The following is a 15,731-nucleotide window of genomic DNA, read 5'->3' as shown; positions in this document are numbered from 1 at the left end:
TGGACATAACCATGGCTAATACAGCTTTGGGGGGCAGCTAGGTAGCACAGTGGATAGAACACCAGACCAAGAAGACCTGAATTCAAATCTGGCCTTGGACACTTACTACTTGTGTGACCTTGGGTATGTTGACTAACCTTATTTGCCTCAGTTTCCTCATCTAGAAAATGAGCTGCAGAAGGAAATGGCAAACCATTCTGGTATCTTTACCAAGAAAACCCCAAATGAGGTCGCAAAAGACCCTTGGACACAACAGAACAAGAACAATAGAGCATCGTCTCTCTCAGAGCATGAAATCTATGAAGTGCTATGACGAATATGGACAAGAACCTCTAATCCAATTCAACATAGATACTGATACTTGGTGACTTAAATACAATGTTGGACATGGAGTTAGAATAGCCATCAAAAATATATTGGAAGGGCAGCTAGGTAGCACACTGAATAGAGCACAGGCCCTGGAGTCAAAGAGGACCTGAGCTCAAATCTGACCTTAGATGCTTGACACTTATTAGCTGTGTGACCTGGGGCAAGTCACTTAACCCCAATTGCCCTGCCTTCCCCCCTCCAAAAAAGTAAACACACACACACACACACACACACACACACACACATATATACACACACACATACACACACACACACACATGCATATATATGTATAGGAAAATACTGTTCAGGATTAAAGAACAAAATAGGCCAAAGGATTGTAGATTCACTCCAAAGTCTTGTGAATACTTTCTTCCAGAAGAGAGTCAGAAGATGTTGGACATATACAATATCAAACACCAAAAAATTAAACTGGTGACGTCTTAACAGTTAGGAAATGACTTTTACTAACATGGATGCAATTTTCAGAGCCTCTGCAATGAGATCCATGACCACTCAAATGTCATTTGCCTAATAATTCACAAAGGAAAAGCCATGTGAATGAATGTATGTGTCCAGATAATGATATGACATGCAGTTTTACGGGCAGCCCATACAATCAACATATCAGAACATATATATGAACAAATATTATAGATGGATAATGACCTGGGCCTAGAACTGATTAGGAAGAAGGGACTGAGTTGAATTGCACTGGGGAAATTGCATGGTACTTTCAATAATGCCATGCTGTGGGGATCTTTTCAAACATCAGTACTCTTCTGGTATTATTTTATATACCTATGAATCATGGAATACAATCATTCTGAAGAACCAGAACTGAAGCTGACCCAAAGGGCAATGGAGCAATGTATGAATATAAAGAGTGAAGCATATTGTCAACAATTATTTGCCTGAAAGATATGCCATAAAAATATAATCAAATGTATGATCCAAAAAGGAGGCGGGCTAGGCATGGATAACTTAGTGAGGGATAACCTATGGATGGCCCAGCCACTGTACTGGTACCTAGCCCATGTTAAAAGAACTAGACCAAGGCCTTAAGAATATTAGGGAAATCCTATACGAGGATTATTGAAGGACATGGACAAGATGGGAAGACATGAACTGGCTATAAGCATCCCAGCTACAGTGGATAGGGTTCTGAATTTCAGGGTCAGGATGACCTAAGTTCAAATCTAGCCTCTATTCAGATACTTACTGTGAGATTCCAGACGAATTACTTAACTTCTATTTGCCTCTATTTTCTCACCTGAAAATGGTGATAAAAATAATATCTACCTCTCAGGGTTGTTGTGAGGATATAAGGAGTTAACATTTAGAAAATGTCATGGAAAACCAAAAGCACTTATACCTTTAAATGCTACCTATTATTATTGTGAGCTGCACTCTTAAAAGGATCACATAAGAGATTACTTTGCTTCTAAATACATTCGCGTTTGTTACAAGGAAGGAAAAAAATAAGGCTAGGGACTTGAATTCTTCTCTAACATATGGTAAGTTTTCTGAGGCTCAGAATGTCAGTCCATCAGTAAATAAGAATTTATTAAGTGTTTCGTGCAACGTACTGTGCTAAGTGCTGGGGATATGAATATAAGCAAAAGGACAGTCTCTGCACTCAAGGACCTTACATTATAATGGGCAAAGTCATTACATAAAAGAGGAGCTGGAAAGGGGTGGAAGAGAGAAGGAATACCCATACAGGAGCATGGTGGCTCAGTATAAAGAATGAGAGATGGCCCTTCTTCAAAATAATAGTGAATAATTTATAATATCATATATAATATTAAAATTAATAATTATAATAATATATAAATAATAATTTATATAGTACTTACTATGTGCCAGGCACTGTGCTAAACACTTTGTAATTATCTCATTTGACCCTTACAGTAACGTTGGGAGGTAGGTATTATTATTATTATCATCATTTTGCAGATGAGGAAACTGAGGCGAATAGAGATTAATTGACTCACCCAGAGTCCTCCAGTAAGTTAGGGTCTGAGGCTGGATTTGAACTCTAAGCCTAGTGTTCTATCCACAGCATCACCTAGCTGTCCCAAATGTAGGTTCTAGGAAGAACTCACCAATGAGAGGAGGGGGCTTCAGGGCTAGAAAGGAGGGGATGGCCACAGGGGATGAACTTTATAGGATCATGAAATTTAGTTATATGCATAGCTTTACAAGATTATACGTAGTATTTGGAGTCAGAATGTACCTTAAATGTTATCTAGTCCAGTTCCCTCGTTCAACAGATGATAAAATTGGGTCCTAGAGAGATGAAGTGATTGTTACTCCTCCTGCAAGTTTTATCTAAAGAAACTCATAAAGACAGTTAATAAACTTATTGTTGGATTTGCAAATTGGGGCATTAGGTTAGAGTATCTACACTAAAAAAATCCCAGATATTTGAATTATTGGACTATAATCTAGGAAAGACTCATGACTTTTTGAACCACATTTCACATGTGTATAAACTGTGCCAAAATAGGAAATTCACATCTTTAGTCAGAACACCTGGGATAAATTCTTGGCTTGGATCCTTATTACCTGGGCAAGCCACTTAGCTTCTGGATGTTATTATCTCTAAAGTCTCTATCAGTTTTAAATCTTATGAATCTATAATCTTATGAATTAATGCAGTTTATAAAAGTAAATTTTATCCCCAAGAAAAAATGAACACTTGCATCACTGAAGTGATGTATCTCTTGTGTCCTGAAGCATGGAGATGGGAGTGAAAGTGGGCATCAGTAATCTCCTGAGTAACTCCATCCTGGAGACTGACTCAGGGACTGAGAATCCCATGAACATCTCTGGTGAGAAGGATCGTTGATAGTCCTACCTTTATCATAGACATAGGCCAATGGAACTGGGTGATAAACTCCTTAGGAAGGAACACCATATCATTAGAGGCAATTAGGTGGTACAGTGGGTTGAAGATTAGACCTAGGATTACGAAGAACTGAGTTCAAATCCGTCCTCAGATGTTTATTAGCTGTATGACTTTAGGTAAGTCATTTAACCCCTCTCAGCCTTGGTTTTCTTATCTGTAAAATGGAATTAATAATAGCACCTACTTCCCAGAGTTGTTGTGAGGATAAATGAAATATTCATACAGAGCTTTACAAACCTGAAAGCACTCAATAAATGCTAACTATTACTATTATTATTATATTTGTTTCATAATTCCACAGTCCCTAGTATACAGTAGATATTCAATAAATACTTTCGCAAATGAAACTATTAATCCCCACCCCCATGTCTGGGTGATGATGATGCTAATGCTGGAAGGTACTTCTCCCCCCTCACTCTCCATGATAGATGACAGATATCAAAGATCGGAAAATCTAATTTTGCTGCAAAATTGAATTTGTGTGGTACTCACATTTCACTGGTACCCTCTGCCTCTATTATTGAACCCTCTGAGTGAAGGGCAAGGATGACAGGCTTCAGGGCCTCTATTCAGAGATGGTGCTCAGCACAGTTCTTCTCATTTCCCACCAGCTATATTGCTTTTGGACTTTGGAACTTTCCAAATCTTCTCCTCCTATCATTTTCCAGCTTCCTTTTGTGTGTGGTCTTTCACCATTAGATTTCAAGTTCCTTGAGGGCAGCTATTAGCTTTGTTTTTATTTGTGTTTGTATTCCCAGAGCTCAGCATAGTGCCTGGCACCTAGTAGTCACTTAATAAATGTTGATTTGTTGATGTCATGGGAAGCTGCTCTGGGTAATTAAAGTAACCCCACTTATGTGGCTTCAAAGGGACTTGGAGCCTATAGGCACATTTTCAGGGTAAGAATTAGAATGTTCCATCAAATTTCTAAACATACGGGAAGTTCTGACATGGATAGGAAACCACTATAGTTCTGAGGAAAATGGAAAATCAGACCCTGGATTCACCCAGAACCAACACAATGTCGATAATTGATACTAATTCAAAAATGAAATGGGCATTTTGTTGTCTGGCTGCTGAATAAACTTTCGTTTAAGGTGAGAGATTTGTGGAAACCATAGCACAAATGAAAGTTTCATGGGGGAATTATCCTGACCCATTTCAGTTTGAGATATAATACTACCAAGACCAGAAAATTGTGAAACACCCTCCTGTGCAATGCTGGGATAAAGCTTTTTAGTGATGCCACCTGCTAGGACTTAGTGAGAATTGTAGATAGCAACACAGAGGAGCCAGACAGCAGCAGGAGTGACAACCAATATGACTGACTGAGAGCCAGGAGAATAGTGATAGGTGCCAATAGCTGGCAGAACGGGAGGGCTATCAAAGAAATGAGCACCAATACTATTGACTGAGAGCTACAGAGTTTCAAGAGTGATAGTTCACAAGAGCTGTGTGCTGAGAGTTACAGTTACCATGGAATGATGATGTTTGATATCTGCTAGGAACTAAAAGTGTGACAGAGAGTGAAGATGGGCATCACCTTCTGTACCCTGTGTACAATTGCTGTAGGAATGACACTATATGCTAAGTATTGGGGATACAAATACAAAAAGCAAGTCACATACTTAGTAACTATAAGAAGCGACACCTCCTAGGTGCCCTACTCCAGTACATAATACTCCGGCTATTAAGGTATCATCGTTACAGGGAAAAAAAACCTTAGGGAAGGGTTTTTCATTGTTAAGTGTCAGGATTTTCCATAAGTTCAGATAAAAACCTCTATTTGTTTTCTTCAGCCTATAAAGAATCTTTTTTTAAAGTTTTGTAAACTGCATGTTTGCAAGAGGAGTTGTTATCAATACAACAGTTGGTCTACCATAGCAAAGTTCTCAGACTTTTTTGTGGGGGAAGGGAGGTGGGACAGTGAAGCAGAGATATGAGAAATCACAAATCCTTTATGTCCTGTGAGAACCTTTAATGTAAGGGTTATATTTTTTTGAACTGGCTATTTGGAACCTTTTCTCCTTAGTTATCCACAGTTCCTACTAGTAATTATATTAATATTACTAATTATGCTGCTGTGTTAATAATTATATTAGTGATTAATAATTATATGACAGCTAGTTTATCTTTAAGTTTGAAATGTAGGAGATGATATTATTTAGCATTAGGGGATAGGAGAAGGCAGAAAGGAAGACAGCGTAGGACAAAGTCTGAACTATGTGACTTTTTTTTCTTTCAGATTCATAATATTATTTCCATCTTTAATTAGCTGTGAGGAAAATATGTCAGGATGGTTATTATTCAGTGACCTTCTCAAAGCAGAGATGTGATTTAATCATTCTGTGTCCTTTTGCTATTTACTCATTAAGAAGCACTGGAGCACTTTCCTGGGCCAACAACATCTATTGTTATATTGTTATTCCATAGAGGTTTAATCAAATAACATACTCATTGCTCCACACTTGGGTGATCTGAAGTCTGGCCTTAGAAATGATGAGCCTCCTAGGGAATAGGCTGAGAGCATCCATCACTCCATGACCACTGATTGTCTGCAAATTTCCATCAAAGTTCTGTAATGTGTCAAAGGCAGTACCCAGTGGAATTCCACAGAGGTGACTTCCAACCCTGAAGCCTTGCCAGCTATATAGAAGGAGCGTTGCTGCCAGGCTGTCCAGCATCACTACTGCTACCTGAAACACAGAGTTCTCTGGCCTGGATTTTTCTGACAACCTCAGCATGAAAAACACTTTTTAAGGAAAGTGTCTGTGTATAAATCTATTATCCCTTAAAGTCCTTAAACAATGAAGAACTCATGCATCGACAACTCATTTTGTTGCGTAGATTAGGTCAGTATTGGTAACTAGAACTAGAGAAGCAATTGGTGTTTGAGAAAGCATTGAATGTAGAACCAGAAGTACTCAATTCAAGTCTCAGTTCAGATATATGACCTTATTCTCCCAGATTCAGTTTCCTCATCTGTAAAGTGGGCATAATACTTGCACTTCTTATGTCACAGTTTATAAATTTTAGGCCCGGTGAAAATTCATTGTTGTTCTATCAACACTTCTGTTTTTGAGGGGATTCTTTGATGTAGCTATTTCCTCCACTATGCAGTTGCAATCATCTAGACATTTTCATCCCATTCAACTCTTGTGCTTGTCCTCTTGTCAATAATCTACAAGGGGCACTACTCAATGTGCTGGAAAAACTTCCTCTTGATCTTTTCACATTCCATGGTCACCCATTCAGCCCACAGACTGCCCATCTCTTACCCTTCAGCTGAATGACTGAAGAACAAATGCTAAGGACGGGGGATACAAAGAAAGGCAAAAAGAGTGCCTGTCCTCAAGGAGGTCACAATCTAATGGGGGAGAAAGTGTACAAACAACTATGTACCAACAAGACATAAATATGATAAAATGGAGGTAATCTTAGGTAAGGTGCTAGCATTAAGGGGACAGTTATTTGTCCTCTCAGTCTCAGTTTGATCGTCAATAAAGCAGAATAATAATATCTGTAATATCTTTGTCAATGAAGCAGTATGGCAAAGTGGATAGAGAGCCAGATGTGGCATCAGAAAGATTTGGTTTGAAGTCCTACCCTCTGTCTAATTCTGGACAAGTGACTTAACTTCTCAGTGCCCCCAGGGAACTCTCTCAGACTAAATTGCAGAGAAGGCACTGGCCAGCATTTATAGAAGGAATTTTCTTACGAGGGGTTCCCTCTACCACTTAAATCACCACAGGCCCAGTCCAAAAAAGAAATTACCTCATAGGGTCATTGGAGGAGGATTAAATGAGTTAATGTATGTAAAATATTCTGCAAGCCCTAAAGCCTTATATAAATGTCAGTTCTTATTAAATTATTCTCATAAAGATTTTGTAGAGGTGAGAAAGCAGGCATATGGATTGGTAGTTATTGATATCCTCTCAGTCTCAATCACCATTTTAGTATATCGATGAAACTTATCAACATTTGGTATTTTCTTACATGAGTGTCTATAATTTCATAAATGTTAATATTGAAAATTATATACACATACGTGTATGCATATGTGCATATAGATGCATATGCATATATGCGTATTATGTACATATGTGTATGTATCTGTGTAAATATATGTATAAATATATAAGCATATATTTATGCATATATATTCCTGTTGTTGTTGAGTTGTGTCTGACTCTTCATGACTCCATGTGGGGTTTTCTTGGCAAAGATACTGAAGTGTTTTGCCATTTCCTTCTGCAGTTCACTTTACAGATGAGCACACTGAAGCAAAGAGGGTTAGGTGATTTGAATGAGGCTATTGCTGTGAGTTTTAGGAATTTTAAAATGAAGACGTTTGATCAATTTCCCCTATCCATTTTAATTCCTATATTTGGCAACAAAGGCTTCTCTCTGAATGAGAGATTATGTGATAAATTAGCATCCACACTAGGGAGGAGGAAAGAAGAAAATCCACACACAGGACTTGTGTGTCCAATTGAGATTTATTAAAGTTTAATCTTTACAGATAGGTGGATACTAAAAGGATGCTGCCATCCTCTAAATCTGCATCCAGATTTGAATGATGGTATGGTAGCTTTCCCCAAATGACTTCTGAGCGAAAGCTTTTGTACAGAAAAAAAGTTCTATCTCTGGAATGTTAGTGATGTTTCCTCAATTTTAAAGGGAGGGAAGTTGGGGGGGGGGTGATTATTAGGGAAGTCAGATACTTTCTCTTATCTCTTTCCAGATCTACATTTTGAGTTCTTTGAACTTCATAATTGGTTGACAGGGTGAAGGAGTGAGAAAAAAAAGGAGAGAGAGTGTCTTGTTTTATGGCTGACCTTGAGCCTGGTAGGTTAGTAATAATAGAGTGTTCTTCCTAGGCTTGATTGGACCCTGAGAACTCCCTTATGCCCAGGTGGTCATGAACTCATACAAAGAACAAAAGTGCTGACATTTATTCATGTCCTGAATTTCTGATTTAACTCATAACTCTCCTGAACCAGTCTCCACAGCTTAATACAAATTATGGATGTATTGAATAAGTTGCCTTTTGTTAATACTTCATTTACATATTGGGGATATCTTGCATCTTTGAGATGGGCCAATGGGCAATTTCTCCAGGCTAGAATAGGTCCTAAACAGAGGAGTAGTTAGGTATTTATCACCTACACAGATTACACAATGTTTGCCACATTTGTCATGAGAGATAAATTGCCCCTGTGTGGAGGGGGGAAAGTTGTAGGAGGTGTGATGCTGTGGACAGAGTCCCAGACTAGGAGCCTCAGATCAGCCCCTACTAGCCATGTGACCTTGGTCAAGTCACTTAACTAACCTTTTTTGTTCCTAACTTAACTGATCTGTAAGTGAAGGATGGCATGAGGAGTCCTGTAAGGCTCCTACCAGTTCTAACAATCTGGTTCTAGTTTATTCTCAGTCACTGAGTTTAAATCTAATGGTTAACTTTGATTTTGCAGATGGAGCCTTTCCCAAATGCTCAGACACAGCAATGCCATTTTTAGTGGGACTCTGCAAGTGCTTCCTGTGGATGAAGACAAAAAAAGCCAATGAGTAGGGACAGCCATGTAATCCAGGCTGCTTCTCCAAACGTCAGCACAGCTTCCAGCTCCTCTCTGAATGCCTCCTTGATGGAAATGCATAATATTGAGTGGAATTGGAAACACTGACAGAAAGAGAATGTCTGGGCTAAGTACTTTACCTCACTCCACCCGTCTCAGGGAGAATCAGGCACCAGAGGTAGCTATCATTGAAAGTTAAAGATGGCCAAAAGATTATTTGTGTGGAGTCTTGGGGGGGTGGAGAAGGAGGGACAAGGTAGTGGTAGAGAGACTCTGACTAGGTGCATTATATTCTCACGCATGTAACCAGGGTTGAATTAGAATGAAGGTAAGGTTTTATTTTGGGGGTGTGGTGGGGAAGACAGTATGTATTGGAGTTGCTGGGGGGGGGGAATTATAAGGGAAAAGAGGGTTTTATGGGTCAGACACAATATTCAGAGGAGATTTCAGTTTAATTTCAGTAACATACACTTATTAAGTGCCTACTACCGCAAATTATGTTAGCTTCTAGAGATAAAAAGACAAAAATGAAATTGTCCTTACCCTCAAGGAATTTACATTCTGTCAGGGAAAATGACATGTACACCTAAGTATATACAAAACATAAGCAGTGTAAACGCAAGGCAATTTTGGAGGGGGAAGTACTAAATTAGGGGGAATGAGGAAAAGCCTTATGTAAATAGTGGTATCTGAACTGAGTTTTGAACAAAGCTAGGAATTCTAAGAAGCAGAGGAGGGGAGGGTGAATTCTAGGCATGGGAGTGAGGGATGGGGGTAGGGAAGGAACCTGTACAAGGCACAGAGATCATAGATGGTGTATCATATGAAAAGAATAACAAAAAGTCCAGTTCAGCTGAACTATAGTGTGACTCAAGGAGACTGGTAATAAGACTGAGTCACTGACACTGTGGGTGGCTGTGGTAAATCATTATATTCCTCTGTGCTCTGTTTTTCATCTGAAAATGTCTGTACTGCACCATTTCTAATCTGTTCCCCACATCCTACTTGTAGTCAGTTCAATTCTTCTGTCTGCTCCCAGAAGGCATATTGCTAGTATTCTCCTGGACAAAGAGAGAATTAAATTTAGAAAGTGTTTGTTTGGTACCTATTATGCATGTACACAACACTGTGGAGGACGGAAAAGAAATAGATTTGTAGACAAATAGAATTACATATCTATTGGAAAATCTAGCTTTAAAATGTGTTTGAAAACATCTGCCTCTCATAGCTTGCTTTGGTAAGTCCAAACCCTTTAAAAAACATTTTCTAATAGAGAGCAGAGAGGCATTTAACCCCGTGAGAGAATATTATTAGAACACAATTAGATGCAAAATAACACATAGATATCTATCACTTAAGGAGAGTGAGAGCTTAGAGCACAACTATTTATTGAATAATCTGCTCTGTGCTCAGAGTTGTGGAAGATGCAAAGATGAGTGAGATATAGCACCTTCCTCAAAAAGTTTACAATCTAATCAGAAGAAAAAAATAGGTACACAAATAGTTCTAAAACAAGGAACACAAGAACATGAAACTACCTTATGTGTACTCTTGTGGTAAAGAGAAGGAAAAAATAATCTCCTCTTTAGTTGAGGGTGGGAGAATAAGAATTGTTTTCACGAAGAAAGTAGAATTTGAGCTGACCTTTGAAATGTAGGATTTCAACAGGGAGATAAAGCTGCTGAAGGAATTCCTTTATCAAGCATAGGAAACAGTATGAATAAAAGTGCAAAAGTGGGGAAATGAGGAATATGTATGAATTTTGAGGGTAATAGTGATTCTTTTGTTTTCCAGAAGCCTAGGATATTTCTTAGGAAGTTTTGTTGTTATTTAGTCATTTTCAGTCATGTCTAAGTCTTTGTGACCCATCATTTGGAGTTTTTTCAGAAAAGACATTGGAATGGTTTACCATTTTCTTCTCCAGCTAATTCTACAAATGAGGAAACTGAGGCAAACAGGGTTAAGTCACTTGCCCAAGGTCATACAGCTAGTAAGTATCTGAGGCCAGATTTGAATTCAGGTCTTCCTGACTCCAGACCAGGCAACTAGCCACTGTGCCGCCTAGCTGCCCAAGTACTTTTCAGGAAGTACTAGGAAACACATATGGAAAGGCAATTTGGACTCTTGTTGTGGAGTGTCTTGAATGTCCAGTGGAGGAGTTTTAATTTAATCCTCTGGGAAGTGGAAACCAATGAAGGGTTTCAAGCAGCAAAGGGATGTGATCCAGATCAATCTGTCAGTTGTGAGTGGGTTGGATTGAAGGAAAGACTAGAGGCAGGAAAGAGAATTTGGAGACATTTGCAATAGTCAAAGCAAGAGGTAATGAGGGCCTGAACTAGGGTAATAGTTGTGGGAATGGAATGGAGTGGAGACAGGTAAAGACATTGCAGAGGTAAAAATCTACAGGACTTGGCAACTGATTATATGTCAGGAAAGAGAGAAGGAGAAATTAAAGATTATTTATTATAAAGTTTCTAGCCCAAGAGACTGAGAAGATGGTACCACTTACAAAGTCATGGAAATCAGCAGCCAGATGGCTTATAGAGAAAGATAACTGGCCCATTTTTGGACATAATGAGATTTAGGTGCCACTGGTTTATCCGGGGGAACATGTGCAGTAGGTAGTTGGGAGTGGATGACTAGAGCTTGGAAGAGAGATCAGGGCTGAAGTTATAACTTTGCAAGTCATCTGATTAGAGAGATTAGATCACTGAGGGGAAAAAACATGGTGAAAAGATCTCAGGATGGTATACTGGGAACATCTACATTGAGCGATCAGGAAAAAGAGGAGAAATGAGTGAGGAATATAAAGAGTACTAATGGATATGTAAGGGTAATCAAGATATTGCAGTAAAAAGGAACTGGGAGTTTCAAGAAAGAGAAGGTAGTCACGTGTCAAATTTTGCAGTGAAACCAAGGTGGACTTGGTCACTGGGTTTGAGGATATATATACACACATACACACATGCATATATGTACACATATATGTGTGTGTATTATATATACACATACACATACATATGTATGTGTATATATACGTGTATCTGTATATATGTATGCTATTGGTGACCTTCAGGAGAACAGATTCAGTAAATTGATGATTCTGGAAGCCAGATTTCAAAGGGTTAAGGAGCAGGTGAATAGAAGTGGAGATATCAAAGATTTACTATATTTCCAAAAGTTTGGTGGTGATAGGAAGGAAAGGAGGGACAAGAACTTGAAAAGAGTAGCAGCATTGAGAGCAGGCCTATTTGTTTTTAGTATATAGGAGACATAAATATATTTGGAAACATAGAAAAAGGGTCTAGATCAAGAAGAAGAAGATAGAGTAGGAGATATGTCTCATTCATTTGTGTATTTCCCATAGGGCCATGCACATGGTAGGTAGTTAATAAATATTTGTGCTCTGAGCTCCCAATCAGTAAATGATGTTGGGTAGATATTCATGGATTAATTTGTATTGTATGATGCTTTGATAACTGTCACTCACAGGGTCAAATACTTCTATTTTCTAATAGATAATGGTTTTGTTAAATGTCTTAGAGTTTATAAAGGAGGGATAATTGGAGATATACAGTCCTGGAGAAGACAAAGGGGTGGAATATAATCTCATGCTAATGATTGCATTATTTAGTTTTGCCTCTGCATTGTCACAGGGCAAAAATGGACACAAAAAAGGCAGAACTCATGAGAATATGTTTTCTAGGGTTGAAGTGGTGAAGTGAATTGTTATTCTGGACCAGATTCTGAACAAAAGAAGAAACTGGCTGCTGGGTTAGAAATGATGGGAACATTGAGGCAAAGTGGCCATTGAACATTAGAACTATGACAAAGAAACAGAAGCCATAGTCCGACATGGACACTAGAGTTTTGGAGAACTGATTCCAAATGGTTTAGAGCAGGGCTATCCAAAGTGCAGCCCTCAGTGAGATTTTATGCGGCCTGCCTGTGTTTACTACGGGCATGGAAATTGACATAAATGCTTTAACTAAAGCATTTGTCTCGATTTCTGTGCTTGTGGTGGACACAGATGGGTCACATGGGGGTGCATGGCTCATGTTTTGGACAGCCCTGGTTTAGAGCAAGGACAGGTAGGATCATATGGATTAAAAATCTGCAGAATTCCATCCAGAAGAAATAAGAGATGGGGAGAGATGGAGCTGTCCAAAAAGATGTGGCTGCATAGTGAACTCACTAACCACATCAGATGCTTAAAAAGATTCTCACAGAAGATGGAAACAAAACAGGTAACAGGATGAATACAAAACTCTTGCAATGTCCTTTAAGAACAGTATTAGAAGTCCATAAAGCTCAAAATGAGCTGAGGCTGACCTGGATGTAAAGGACAATCAAAGGATTTTAAAGCTATATTGGAGAAAGAGAAGGATAAAGAAGGGATGAGATTGCTCCTTAGACTCTCTTTTGGTGACTTCATCAACATGTCTGAATTTAATTAAAATCTTTATACAGATGTCTCCCATTCTATTTATTTGGCCTCCGTCTCCCTCATAGGCTTCAGTTGTATATCACCAACTGCCTTTGGGACATTTTGAAATGAATGTCCCCTAAACATCTCAAAGTCAACATGTCCAAAATAGAACTCATTAGCTTTCCCTCAAAATTCATTCCTTTTCCAAAGTTCCCTATTTCTTTCCATAGAGCCACAATCCTTCCAGACTCCCCAATATCCCTCATGCCACATATATAATCATTGCCAAATCTTGCCATTTCTACCTCTATAACATCTTTCACATACCATAACTCCCTTCTTACTACTCACATAGCCATAAATATAACTTAAACCCATCATAACCAAGTCACTAGTACTGCTGCCATCAACATGAATTAATTGTAATTGTAATAAAGTACTTCCATCCAAAACTACGATATAATAGAAAACATTATAGTACGATGAGATCATTGCCTCGGAGGACCTTATGGTCAATTTTAACCCTAGTCAAGTCTCATCAATCAGTAAGAAGATACCTAGATATTCAGCCAAACATGGGGGAAAATCTGTGAGAACATATAAGTAATAAATATAGGTAAAACTGCATAAGACTACAGAAAGGCCTGAGTTCATTCTCAGTAAAGAACATTTGTTGGTTCCTTTCAATCTGTAGCCTTAAAGATTTTCTGCTGGGATTCTCCACGGTAACGTTGTATAAGAATAATAAGGAAATCCATGCTTAAGTCCATGCTCAACTTCCTGCCAAGATGGCTGCCTAAATGGGAGTCAGATCACTCAGGTCCCATACAACCTTCTTGAGCAAGACATTGCAGTTCATTCCATACTTAAAAATGATTGAGAAATGCAAAGAGAAAATATATTTTACATGATTACACATGTATAACCTATATTACATTGCTTATTGGCATGGGGGACCTGGGGAGGAAGGGAGGAAAGGATAGAATTTGGAACTCAAAACTTTAAAAAAAAATCGTTAAAATTGTTTTTATATGTGGTCGGGGGAAACAAATATTATTATTAAAAGAGAAATACAAAGAGAAATTACAACAAGTTAAGTTTATGCTCTTTCCTGGAGGGAGAATTGGATGGATAAAACATGAATTGCTGACTAGCATTTCTAAGAAGACTGAAGGGTTCATATTGCATTAACTCTCATATAACATACTTGCCATCACACATGGTATTTGTAAGGCGCCCTGCAGCACTTAGCCCAATGTCTGGCACATAGTAGTCACTTCATAAATGTTTATTGACTGACTCATGTGGATGTTGCTATAGGGGTTTTAAGGCAAGGGCATGATGTAATGGAAAGAGCACTGCATTAGAGTTGAACAAGCATTTATTAAGCACCTGCACTGTGCTAGGCATTATGTAAGGGCCTGGAACACAAACACCAAAAAATAAATACTCCCTACCCTAAGAAACTTCCATTATATCTGTGGAAATCAGGAGGCCTGGTATTTGCTATGGGACATGGGTAACTTAGGTCGTTTCCCTAGGCTTTGGTTTCATTACAGCTAGGTGGTACAGGAGGTAGAGGACTAGCTGGATCTGCAGTCAGGAAGATCTGATGTCTAATGTGGCCTCAGATACTTATCAGCTGTGTGACCCTGGCCAAGTACCATAACTTGTTTGCTTTAGTTTCCCCACCTGTAAATTGGAGACAATAATAGTAACTACTTCCCAGAATGGGTGGGAGGATAAAATGAAATAATATTGGCAAAGTGCCTTGAAAATTTTAAATATAATATGATATAATAATATAATATAATAACAAATGCTAGCTATTGGACAGCTATATAGGTATATATGTGTATTATATATGTGTATGTATATATGTGTTTGTACATATATATATATAGAGTATATGTGTATGTATATATATATTTATGTCCCTTAAAATGAAGGTAGTAGACTAGATTATCTCTAATGTTCTTTCTGACTCTAGCATTTTATGATGCTTAAGTTTGGACAGACTCATTTGAAAGATAAAAGCTTTAAAGATGCCACAGCTAAGGAGCAAAAGTTGAGTCACCCAGTGAGTTGGCAAAGTGGCAAGTTAGAACATAGGACATCTGACTCTGCAGCCAGATTATTGACTTATATTCTATGACTTCCTATCTTTACATTGTATTTTTCCCTTAGGTAACAGGTAATGATGTCTCTGGGTTTCTCGGAATGAGATACTCCATAAATAGGACAGCATTCATTTTTAGAGTTTTATAGTGTTATATATTCTTTGAAAGAAAAGATGGATTTCTTACCTCTCCATCTTTGGAAAAATAACAGAAAAGGGTTTGTTGGTCTGGGATTGATGATTTCTGGTACTCTTATTAATATAGTGCTTTAAGACCTGGCTAATAGTGCCTTGCATTCTGCTAATGGGTGCTTGAATACTCTG

Source organism: Trichosurus vulpecula, chromosome 2 (genome assembly GCF_011100635.1).
Source record: "Trichosurus vulpecula isolate mTriVul1 chromosome 2, mTriVul1.pri, whole genome shotgun sequence".
Taxonomy (NCBI): Eukaryota; Metazoa; Chordata; class Mammalia; order Diprotodontia; family Phalangeridae; genus Trichosurus; species Trichosurus vulpecula.
The sequence above is the reverse complement of the archived record's forward strand: the minus strand, read 5'-3'. Positions refer to the sequence as shown.